This window comes from Stigmatopora argus, chromosome 5 (assembly GCF_051989625.1).
Source record: "Stigmatopora argus isolate UIUO_Sarg chromosome 5, RoL_Sarg_1.0, whole genome shotgun sequence".
Lineage (NCBI taxonomy): Eukaryota > Metazoa > Chordata > Actinopteri > Syngnathiformes > Syngnathidae > Stigmatopora > Stigmatopora argus.
Window position 1 is genome coordinate 14,624,627 of NC_135391.1, and position 13,199 is coordinate 14,637,825.

Sequence of the window (13,199 nt, forward strand, 5' to 3'; positions counted from 1 at the left end):
GTTGTTTTGAGGCTCCCATGATGTCCCACTTTCGAGAAAATGCAAATTGGAGAAACATTTGCAAATGGCCATCGTAAATACTCCTTCTCATTCTCGGCTTTATTATTATTAGAGCGCATTCCAAACAAAATTTGTCTTCCAATAACTAGTACTAAAGGCTATTCAAATCAAGAAACAACAGAAATTGTGCACCTGGCTTCTTTTGTTTAAATCATTACTGCACTCTTTCCGTCACTTATTTTGCTTAACTATCCTATTAAACTGAATTGCAGAGCATACAACCATAACCATTTATAGTTAATATAATATATACAATGTCACAATGGGGGCTGCTGATAAAAGGCATAATCTAACAAAATGTAAAAATCATAGCATGTAAATGAAATAAAAGTGAGTTTATTTTGGCTTTTAATGAATTAATTCATCTGAATTTAATGACAGTTCATGTAAAGACGTGTACGGTAATAACTACACAAAGAAACAAAGCCCTCATAGAATAATGTTTTGAACAAAAAAAAACTGCACCGAAAAGCTCAGATTTACTAGTTTTTGAATATCCATGATAAAAAAACTCAAATTAATTCATAAAATAGGTTCATTGCGCAGGCATACTATCTACTCATTTCTCATCTCATTTTCTGAACCACTTTATCCTCATTAGGGTCGCTTGGAGTGCTGGCGCCCCAATAGACGGTAGATGTCCAATCCATTTGTAGGTGGTAAGGTGGCAGCGAATGGACGAATGGATTGGACATACACATAGAATTTTATTATACTGTCATTTTAAAATTAAAACCATTTTTTTAAATTCAAGTTTGAACATATTTTTAACGCATCTCCGTAACACTTTACCTTATTCCATCATATATAATTTAATTAAAAATTAAATGTAATTGCTTCTAAACTTGATATGAACAAAACAATGACATTTCTAGTGAATGTTTGTTTTAAAATCACTATAATGGGGACATCAAATTCCCATGTGGCACATGAAAACTGGTCAGACAATAAAGACACTCAGATTCCAATTTTGCATGTCTGAATTATCATTTTATACAATTAAATTAACACAATCTGTCTGACACCAGAAGAAGAGATTTAAATTATCAATCTCATAACAATAAACAGTAAAAATGTTAATTGCAATCCCTTTTTTTAAAGAATCAAGTTTGGCAGTTATTTATTTCATCACAGAGCATCTGTCGCTAACATAAGTCCATCTAATAAAAAAAACACACCTTTTAAAGCTGCTGTACCCACACTTTAAAACCACTGCAACTGAGTGATGAGCCATCTTATTATTTCTCAAGGGCACTTCTTTTTGTGTGTTTATTTTTGAATTATACTGTATCTTTGCACTGAGACACAACGTCATGTACATTTTTATAACCTACAGCGGGTATAACAAATGTAAATAAATAAAAAATTGGTGTCGTGGAATGTTACTCTGTCTTTTTCAATGGCAATGTTTTCCTTTGCGACGAATGTGCTCGGGTGGAGGAACCAATCCAAAGTGCGTCCGCCTCTTGGGAGAGAGAGAGGCGGATCATGGCAGACCTCAAATCAACAGCGCTCCTCTTTTGCTCTCTCCCGACAGGACCTGCGTGACACCACATTCATAAACAATAAATGTTTTCGTTCTTTGCCTTCGCTCTCCCGTTGTTTGAAAGGTGGCCGAGCCGTCCGAGACATGGGATCGCAATTCGGGGCCCTAATGGAAGACGGAGCGAGCGAGATGAGACGCTGCTATCAACAGCATCCTCGCAGGAATAAAGCGGGAGATGAATAATTCCCCTGCAGAGCACTACAACCAGCGTTGACACTCTGCAAAAAAAAAAAAAGTGACACAATTTGCTTTTTTCTTCAATAAAAGTCCAACTTTTTCCAATAGAAAATGACAAGAGAGTTACCTTACGGCAAGTTGGTTTACTCTGGGGAGATTAATAAAAATATTTACAAGCATTCCTGCCATTATTTGTTGGTGTGGATATCCTGCCAATGCTTTTCACTGAGAGGGAGCTGTCTTAAATAAATCACCTGAATATAAAATGTTTTTGGAAAGTAGTTTTACCTATACGTACTTAATCCCTCTGTGAAATTACTGTCTGCTTTTGACGGAGCTCGATGACCAATCCAATTTTGACTAGGAGGGGCTGGCGGCGAATGATGGAGCCAATAATAAACTGGACTTAAAACTAGAGAAGTTTTACCCTATTTGGTATAGTTAAAGTATAAAACAAGTTATTACAAAAGGCTCCCTTTACATATGAAATAGGTTATCATGAAATTCCTTTTCTGACTATTGTGACCTTTGACCTTGAATTACCTCTTTGTCAATTTACAAACCCTCAAGTTTGATAAGAATCATTTCATTTCTTCTTGTGTTATCGCGAAACTCCTTTTCTGACATCTGTGACCTTTGACCTTGTCACCCCAAAATGTCAGCGCAACTTCCTTTTCATACTCCATACCTATCCAGCAAGTATAAAAATGGCTTTATTTGTTCTTGAGCTATCTTCCATCATTTTGGTGACCTTTGACCTCGTTACCACATAATTTAATCACTTTTCCTTTCATATTACAAACATCATGAAAGTTTGATCATAATCCCTTTATTCGCTCTTGAGTGTTTTTTGAAATTTCTTTTCTGAACCTCTCTGAGCTTTCATTTTTAACCTTTTAGCCCTAAATTTAATCACCTCTTATTAGAAACATATTCTATAATTTGGATAATAATTCCTAACGAAGGACCAGACAGACATACAGAATTGCTTTCCCTAGATTTCACCAAATGGCGAAGGAGACAACTTGGAACTCTTCCCTTTTGACCTTAAAAACCGAAAAAAATAAAAATCCAAGGTCTGCAATTCTAACGCAAATGCACAATGACGGTTTCTAAATGGGAATACACTCCATATTTTTGAAACTCCAGCATGAACGTCCCCGTAATGAGAAATCCTATCGTCCAAGTGACAGAATGGCGAGAACAAAAGGCCCGACACGCTGCTCGACGCCTCTAATCAGAGCACGGCTGCCAGATTTTTCTGCGCAGGGACATTTTTTCCTTTCAAAGCGCACTCGTAATCGTCCTTCCGCCACGCGTGAAATAACGGAGGAGTGTGGCCTTTTTATTCACGGAATCTTGATGAACCTCGTCTGATTTTACGAGATTATCGCTCTGACGCGGCGAAACATGAAACGCCATTTTCTAGCCGTTTGCAAACTGGAGAGCTGCTTCAAAAGCCCATTTAGGATTGCGTCTTTACTTTTCTCACCTCATTTAAAAATGTTCACTGAGCGTCCGCTGAGGGTTTTCATGTCTGATGATCGCTTAGTAACCGGGAAGCACGAGTCGATTGCAGTCAAGCAGATGTTCTTCCATTTGATCAGGTAGAGTAGGGCTGTCAAATATCCGAGTCAGGGTTTACTTTAAGGGAAAAAAAACGATCACCCAATTAGATTAGATTAGATAACTTTATTCATCCCATATTCTGGAAATTCACAGCAGAAAGAGGGTGAGAATATAGACACAGTAAAATACATTTTAGACATAAATAAATAGGTAATAAATAAGTGAATCGACAACTTTTTTGATGAACTGTTTAGATACTTTGACGACCTAACAACTGTTGAAACGCGTTATTTGCTGAGCCTCATAATTCATTGGCTAGCGTTGACGGCATCAGATATCCAAGCAATTTGAATTAGGAGGGTTTGAAAGCAGAGCAGTGATTATTCGTTCATTGATACTCGCATTTAAATTAATGGCAGAAGGTTGAAAAGGCTGTCTATCATTGTCAATGGCACTGAAAAAGTTTAAGGAAAATGTTTTCTTTCACATTTTGGATAAAAAATGGTTATAAGTGGAAATCAGTACACCATTTTTTTTCCCATTTAAAAAGAAAATAACACACTTTCAGTAATGTTTTTATTTGTCAGATGTTTAAAGTGGCTGAAGGAGGAGAAGAAATGGATTTGGTTGCAGATTTACGGTCAAAGTCATTTTAAAGACGGTCTTTTCAAGAAAATCATTAAGAAAAGCCGGACGACTCCGAAGCTAGCAAGCCTGTCAAAACTGGGAACGGACATTTTCAGCCCTAAATCGAATACAAATTTATGCCAGAAATACGACAGCACAGGCTCGACTTTCACCATTAGCTTCGATGGCGATAGAAAAGAAGGAGTAAAGAAAGGAGGATGGATTTTGTGTACAAATAAAAAGGATTTTTGGTCAGAAAAATGTGGCTACATTCCTAAATAATATTTCAATTATATGAGGTTATTATTGATGCTTTGTAATATGTGTCGCAGCTGTAGCTACAGTAAAGGTTTTATAGCCATAATATCGTTATTGAGGGGTTGGATTGAAGGCGTAGGTTTAAAATGCATAGCCCGCCACTGGAATCGACTCAATCTTTTTGGCTGTGAATAATCAAAACAACCGGACTCCATCCATGTATAAAGAATACTGCTTTCGAAATATAAATGATAGATTGCAAGAAAGAAAAGTGTGTTTAAGACAAAGCACCCATGAGAGTGGAGGGTTTCGGTGTTGCTCCTCTCTTTATTGTCGGAGGCAAATCCAACAAGTAAAAATCACCCAGGCCTCTTGACGTTTATCTCCATCGCCCATTCAGGGTCTGGCGTTCAATGAGGAAGTAGCAGTCCGCTTGCTCAGATAGCAATTAAGACGAGATGAGGGAACGCGTGCAGAGATTACAGAGTTTGAAAAGAAGATCCCGATAAAGCCAGCAGATGGGAACAACCAGGAATTATTCTGTCATGGAGGACACCGGCAAGGGAAATAACATCTTTTCGTCCTCAGAGGCTGATCCCTTGCCTGCATTGGATAAATTGAGTCATGGATTTTGCCATTAACGGAAATAGACGTCCAATCCATTTGAAGTTGGAGGGTGGCAGCAAATGAACATTCGGTCATTCTTAAAAAAAAATAAAAAAAAAAAAAAAAATTAAATAGAAGCGAGTATTCAGCCTTTAAAAAAAATATTTTGTTATAATTTTTTAAACAAAAACAATATTTACTGTTGTCATTTTTAAAAATTAAAGCTAATTTTCTACTATCTAATTTGAAACGTGACCGGACATTTCGTCGAAAGACGTTTGGTCCCCGGACGTTTGGAGACCGGACGTTTGGTCGACCGGATTTTTAGTAGAACGGACGTTTGGTAGAACGGACGTTTGGTCGCCGGGTTCACTCGCTGTCAAATTATGACAGAGAGTTTACTGTTGATATTTTGATATTAGATATCACTCTCTCTCTTTCTTTCACGTTTTGGATAAAAAATGGTTAAGTGGAAAACAGTACACATTTTTTTCCCCATTTAAAAGAAAATAACACACATTCACTCTCTCACTCTCTCTCTCTCTCTCTCTCTCTCTCTCTCTCTCTCTCTCTCTCTCTCACTCTCTCATGATTATAATTTTGAGAGCTGGTTTCCACAGTAACAACCCAGCGATCAAACGTCCGTTCTACCAAACATCCGTTCTACCAAAAGTCCGTTCTACCAAACGTCCGGTCGACCAAACGTCCGGTCGACCAGACGTCCGGGGACCAAACGTCCGGGGACCAAACGTCTTTCGACGAAACGTCCGAGTACCAATTTGAAAGGAACACAAAAGTTTCAAGTCTTTATTTTTCAAAAACAACAACCACGGTGGCTCACCAAACCTCCATGAGGCACATTAAAACTCCCAGTTCCAATGGATTGGACGTCTATTTCCATGTTTTCTGCGAGATCGTGTGTTAAAAAAATGGTGAGCCGATGCAAATCCGAATGTCCCTGTCAGCGCAAAAAGGGCTCAAACGGATGGAGGTGACAGGCAGGCGGCGGCATGACACCAAATGGGTCACGCTGTATTTCAGACGACACGCACGGAGGGCCGGCGGGTACACGTCTCAACACAGTCTGTCATGAAGACTCGTCTTTTGCGCCACGTGCTAACCACGCTGACGGGGCGGTTCACGTGTCGGTGCGTAGCGCCGACGCCCACGAGCAAGACAGGGCCTTTAATTATGGGCCTTCACTGTCAACCCTTTAGTGCTTCAATTGGAATTGCCAATGTACTTCTTCTAGAAGGCTAACTGTGACTGCAATTAGTCTAAGTGCAAGCGGCATTTACTGTTGCATGTTGTAAAAAAAACCCGATAAAAAATAGACACTTTGCTGACGTTGGAGCATTCATTCGGGTGGCGTGGCAGGAAGAGTGGTTACCGCGTTGGCCTCACAGTTCTGGAGTCCTAGGTTCAAATCCAGGCGGTTCACCTGTGTGAAGTTTGCATGCTCTTCTGCGTGGGTTTCCTCTGGGTACTCCGGTTTCCTCCCACATTCCAAAGACATGTATTTTAGGCTGATTGGACACTGTAAATTGCCCCTAGGTATGGATGTGAGTGCAAATGCGTGTCTGTCTTGTCCTGCCCTGCGATCGGCTGGCCACCGATTCAGGGTGTCCCCCGCCTCGTGCCCGAAAGTCAGCTGGGATAGGATCCTTGGGAGGATAAAGTGGTTAAGAAAATGAATGAATGAATAAATGGAGTGTTCATTCTTCAGAGCAGGGCTCCGGTCCTCAGGGGCACCAACATTGACTGTTTTCCATGTAATGCTCCAACACGCCTGTGTTTAAAATGTAAGAGGTAGAAACCGGAATTGGTCAAAAACCCTAATGATACGAAACAATTATAATATTCACACAAAAATTACAAATATAAAAATAAAAATACATTGGTCAATCAGTTCGTTTAAAAATGTGTACTTTGTCAATGTTGTAGTCATTTCTAGGGCTGCTGTGAATGTGAAAGTGAGTGTTATTTTTTAATACTTTTTTTTAAATAACAGGCGACCTTAAAATCATATTAAGATATCATAATAGCGAGGCTCTTTATTATATTGGCTACTTATTTATATATTACATATTTATTAATTATTATTTTTTATTGATTATTGATTATTTATCTGTTATCTGTTTGTTGACCTTATTTCTAAACTTCCTTACTTATTTATGTGCTTGGCTACTTATTTATTTCTTAGATATTTATTGATTATTTATTTATTTATTTTTTCTTCGAATTGATTATTTCTTGTTGTTATTTGTGCAATTTGTGTTGAAGCTTTAAATCTCATTATCAAGCATTCAAGTCAATTCAATTCACTACTCATCATGGCTTACATGTAGCTGGACCATCTGGCAGCGCAGTGAAAGTGAAATATGATGCTGGCCTATGAATTATCAGCAAAGTATTAGCCTGTTCGCGCGGTTATATTTGCCTGTCAGCGCGGCGTGACTGCCAGGGAGGAGACGGATCGTTACTTGACAAGGCGGTTTCTCCCAATGAAGTCCTTTTTAACTGACTCGTCAGCTTCCAAAATATAGCAAGGCTCATGAATATTGGACCAAAGTTCACATCATGGCATTCGAGATTTGATTTTAATTTTATTTTCTGTGAAGGAAAAGCTTAGTAATGTGGAAAAGAAAAATGTGTGCTATCCCAGCTTGTGTGTCAGTTTGAAGGTTAGTGATGTGGATGAACACGTCTGAGCTATCATGGCCATGTCACAGTGCCCGTGTCATAGTAACCTTGTTACTCTCAATGGATTCAAACTAACACAAAGAGCTTATACAGGTGAATAGAAATCCATGGCTGTCACTGACCAGTAGTGAAGGCCACCAGATATCTTCCTTGAATTCTAATCGCACTTGAATAATAATCAGAGAATAGTTTCTTAGGGGAAAAGGGAGCACCTTTAAATCAAGTGGTAAAACGATATTATTAATAACACGGTATACTGTTTATATCTATTATTCTAGGGCTTTTGTTTTTTTTCCATTTATTGATTTTATTTCAATTTCTTGGTGCAATTGTTTTTGTTCTGAACAGTCTTTATTATTATTTAATGTGACTTTTATGTATCATTTTATTTAGTTCTGTTTCTTAACAAGCGTACAGATCGTCTCCTGTTGTGGCATTGTTTCTGATTTTATAATTGCACACATTAAAGATTAAACCTCACATGGTTGGTTTTGGGGTGGACTGGTGGTTGACTGGTTAGCACATCAGGCTTACAGTTCTGGGGTTGAGGGTTTGATCCCAGGTGGGTCCTTGCTGTGTGGAGTTTGCATGTTCTCCCTGGTTTTCTTCCCACATCCCATAAACATACAGTAAATTGCCTATTTATGACAGTGAGCATGAGGTGCCCATAATTAGCTGGGATAGGCTCCAGCACCCCCCGCAACCCTTGTGAGGATAAGTGAATGAATGGTTTCTTTTGGGTTTATTCATTTGTACCTTAGTGTGTCGTGTCCTTGTGATCACCTGGTGAGTTTACTGATTTTTCTCTGCTCATTGCGTGTCAACCAATCAGGTGCCTGCTGTGTCACCCATCTGTTCCTCTTTGTCTTGTTACCCCATGTGTATGTATTTAAGCTTTCCATGTGGATTGTCAAAGTCAATGTTAGGTGTAATAGCATAAGTTGCTTTTGATACCCAGTCTAATGATTGCCTCCTGATTTTGTGGATTTTTCAACATTAAAGCATTTTTTTACTTCACAACAATTGGCAAATCTCTTGACACCTGATAAAACGTATGGTAAACTGCCTTATTTTAGGGAATTTAGTCGTCCAGTTCTTGCCCATGGAAACTCATGTGATATTTTCAAAGACTTCCGCAGGGTTTCTTTCAAAGCGCAATTATATTAGCCAACCCGTAACCCTGCATGTAATATTTGACTCATTTGGCTGCCATTGATGGCGCTTGACTTTTAATCCAATTTAACTGGGTCCGGGGTACCCTCCCGGTTCAAACGGATTGGACATTTACTAGTGACAAACTCATATCAATTCACAACCAAAGATTGGATGCCAGATGATAGGAAATCTATTACTATCATCAATGATACTGAAAATTAATCAATATAAATTCAAGCATTAAATGGACAGAAATGTAATTTGAAAAAAGCAACATTTTAAAATATAATGACAATCTTTACTTTTTTCCCGATTTAAGAAAAAACAATTTAGTACGCAGAATTAACCTGATTAGATAAAACCCCTGTGATACTCAATCCTAGTAAAGAGGTTAAAAATATGGATGAACAATACTTCGCAACAATTAAATGGCCGCCAAAATAGTTGTATAAATGCTTATTTCTTTATTTGTCAATTACTCGCGGAAACCACAATATTTGCAGTAAATATGGGCTATTTAACAGAAAAAAAGAGACAATTTATGTATTTTTTATTTTTTTTATTCATCTTCGTAAGGGTTGCAGGGTTTGCTGGAGCCTAGCCCAGCTGAATTCAGGCAAAAGACATACTACACCCGAAACTGGTCACAGGTCAGCCGAAGGGCAGGCAAGTGAACCTCTCTACACCATCAGATGGCAAAATTAGAAACATTAAAAAAAATCACTGTTTATCCTTTAAAGAAAACAGAAGAAAAATACAAAGATTCAAAAAATATTTAATATTAAGAATTAAATAAAAGGATTTTGACTATTAGGTTGACATGAGAGCCCCTATCCAGTCTGTTTTCCCTATCTCCCTCCTTTAGCACACCTGAATCAAATGATCAACTCATCAGCAAACTGTCCAGAATTAATTATTTGATTCAGGTGTGTTGGTGGAGGGCGATATGGGAAACAGATTGGATAAGAGCTCACAAGGACCGGACTTGGCCACCCCTGTTCTAAACCACTAGGAAATTTAATTTCTGGAGAAATTACAGGATGTGGAAAAGCTTTTTTTGTGGGTCAGTACACATGTCTTGATCACTAATGTTTGTTTTGTGTTAAAGGGGTAAGATTTGGGGGAATTTGGGTCATGACCGAAGGATTTTAAGTGCACCTTACAGTCCAGAAAATACAGTAATCTATAATATATTTGATCACAGTTTGATTCTCAATTAACCGTGGCAGCATCATTAAAGCTGTCATGTCAAATATGCCCAGGCAAAATGTGAAATTCATACTCTAAACTGCATGTCGAATATCAAGGCAGCTGTGTAGAATCCTCAAGTTCGCATTACCATTCTGAAGGCAGAAATATCGCACGCCTCATTGGGTGCTGCAACACACACACACATGGCTATTGAGTCAAATGGCGCAATCACAAGCTGTCACAACCTGAAAAAAGCTCATCTGTAAAAGTGTTGTGTTAACACCGCCTAAACAAGAGCGTTCTAGCTACGGTAAGTGCTCCTCTTGAATTTGCACATGGAAGAGGCATTTATTTAAATTTGACAACAGGCGTGCTTATTTTATGGACACTTTCAGGGGAGATAGATGTCCAATCCGCTTAAACTTTTAGTTGAATGATCTTGTTTCAGTGCCATCAACATCAATGGCACTGAAATGTAATCATTAGATTTACCTGACTAGCCAACCTTTGTTTTAAAATGAATATTATTGTGATGAAATTTGAGTCAAGGAGTGAAAATTAACTAGAGATTCTGATTTTCTTTGTGCTAATTATGTTGTACTGTTGAACTCTCTATTTCGTTCCAGGATCCTCTAAAAAAACAACTACCAACTAAACCCTTAAAAATTAAAAATGTCCCAATTTAGTATGAAAGATGGGAGAAACATACATAAACTAATTTAAAAATAATAATAATAACAAGCGCAGCCCGGCGGACGAGTGGTTAGCACGTTGGTCGTGTGTTTAACATGTTGGCCTCACAGTTCTGGGGTCGTGGGTTCGATCCGAGGTTGGTTTTCTTCCACATTCCAAAAACATCCAGAGTAGGCTGTTTGGACACTCTAAATTGCCCCTAGGGATGAGTGTGAGCGTAAATGGCTGTTAATCTCCTTGTGTACTGCGATTGGCTGGCCATTGATTCAAGGTGCCTCATGCCTGGTGCCCGTAGTTAGCTGGAATAGGCTCCAGCACCCCCGCCGCCCATGTGAAGATAAGTGGTTCAGAAAATGAATGCATGCAAAAAACATTTTCAGGTGCAGAAGTGTAAATTGGAAGCTAATGTTAGGCAACGGACAAAGCTCACGAACACATGTGCATGAACAACTTTAAATTATAAATTCTAAACAACTTAGCATTAAATATAACTTGCAATATCAGTCATGGATGGATAACAGTGCCGCCAGCTTCTTCCTTTCATTCGGACCAGAAATTGTTAATCAAGAAAAAAGTTGCTTTGACCACACTCAAAAACTTTTAAAAAACCTAACAAACATGGAAAGTTGTTGTTGGAAGGCCAGCAGAAATAGGGAGATTGTCACGCAGGACGCAATGCTACCGTGACAATTTCAAAATAAAATAAATAATACAGAAAATATATTTTTGTTTTGGGGGATTTCATAGCTTGGATCCTGTTTTCGTATATTGGAACAGTACAAATGAAGGTGCGAAAGTACAAATGAAGATGAAAATGAGTCACAGACATCTTTTTCACCCTTTTGGGAACAAAAACCCCAACCGAAATTCAAAATATGGCGTTAAAGCCAACTAGTGTGGACAAATTCCATATGATAACCCCTCAATGGCATTAAAAGGTTCCGCTCCGGCCCCACCATATTGCGGCAGTAGGCCTTTTTATTGGACATCTTTTCAAGCAGCAGGAGATAAGAGTAAATTGCTAGCTGATATATTATTGTCCCAATGCGTTAATCCCCATCTAAATCCGCGTGAATTTCTTGAAATCCCAATCAACGAGTGCCCGACATTCGTTCCAATGCCATCAGCGAGTGAGCGCTCCCGCTTTACCGCTTCGCACAGCTGTAAACATTTGAACTGCGGGGAAAACGAGGACAGGCTATTTGCGGCCAACGGAGGACCTGCTTCTTTTCAGGCGGAACCGACTTCTTCAAACATCTTGAGGGGGAAATAAGAATGTGGCTGAGTGGGAGCGTCGGGACTTTCTAGGTCACGCAAAGTGAATCCTGGGGAGGCTTTTTACTTCCAGCGACACGATTTGCTTATCTGGAGTCGCCAAAGCCATAATCACATTGTCACTCCGCGCAGCTTCTGCTATTTATGTAGCTTTCCCTTATTATAAACAGCAAATTACCAGCAAAAGTAATCAACTGCCATAGTTATGAAGAATGTCATGCTATTAACCTTCCGGCTGTCCTTCTTTTCGGGTCTTGTCATGTCAAACCTTATTTTGGCGGCATAGGGATTTACAAGGGGACATGGTAGATTAGTGCTTTGCCCATTCTAAGAAAATATTTACATTTTTAAAGGGGCAAATGGAAAATTCTCAAAGCGTAATACTGCTGGAATATTCCATGATACGTAATTGTGGTTGATAACGATCATGGGAAAACTTGATCATGTAAAATGGTGATAAATTATTCGATTAATGGAAGAAATATCATGCAAAATATATAGGATAATTTAAAAATGCAACGTCGTCATGTGCAAACCTGATTACAATCATTTGAAAACGTCATAGCCATGACAACATATTGCTGACATATTGCCCCTCTAAAACCCTCCAGTATTGTTTTTACATGGTTATAACATGTAAAAACGTCATAACTATCAATTAAAAATGTGATCATTATCATATAAAACATAAAACACAATACCTAGCAAAATGTGATATTGTGAAAAAACATGATTGATATTACCGTAGTTTCACGACTATAAGGCACACTAAAAAGTCTTAAATTTTCTCCCAAATAGACAGGGCGCCTTATAATGCGGAGTGCCATGTGTAAGCTCTTAAGCCTGACTGAGAGCACTTCTTGCCGACACACTTCTTATATAGAAAGAAGGCGGATGTGGGTGGGGTCAGACGCTAAAGGTATGCCCCTAAAAGGTACCCGTATATAGTGTGGGCCTGTGTTTATTGCAAAACAATTTTGGTTTGGTTTCTAAGGCCCCCCGAAAATGAATATAATACAAATATACACGCTTACGAAGCTCAGTTCAAACTTCAAGCCATCAATTATGCAGGGGAACATGGGAATAGAGCAGCCGCTAGGGAATTTTAGATCAACGAATCCATGGTTAGCAAATGGAGGAAGCAGGTGAACAAGCTTCACCAAGTCAAGAAGAAGAAGCTGAGTTGATTTGCGCGTGCCCATCTCGCAGCAGCGGTGAAAAACCAAGTCACTAAAATTAACTCTGAGCTTGCCGTCATTCCCGGAGGCTTAACTAAAGCTAGTTACGCCACTATTTGCGAATGGATTGTGGCCGCTTGGACGAACGTGTCTGCTTGCAC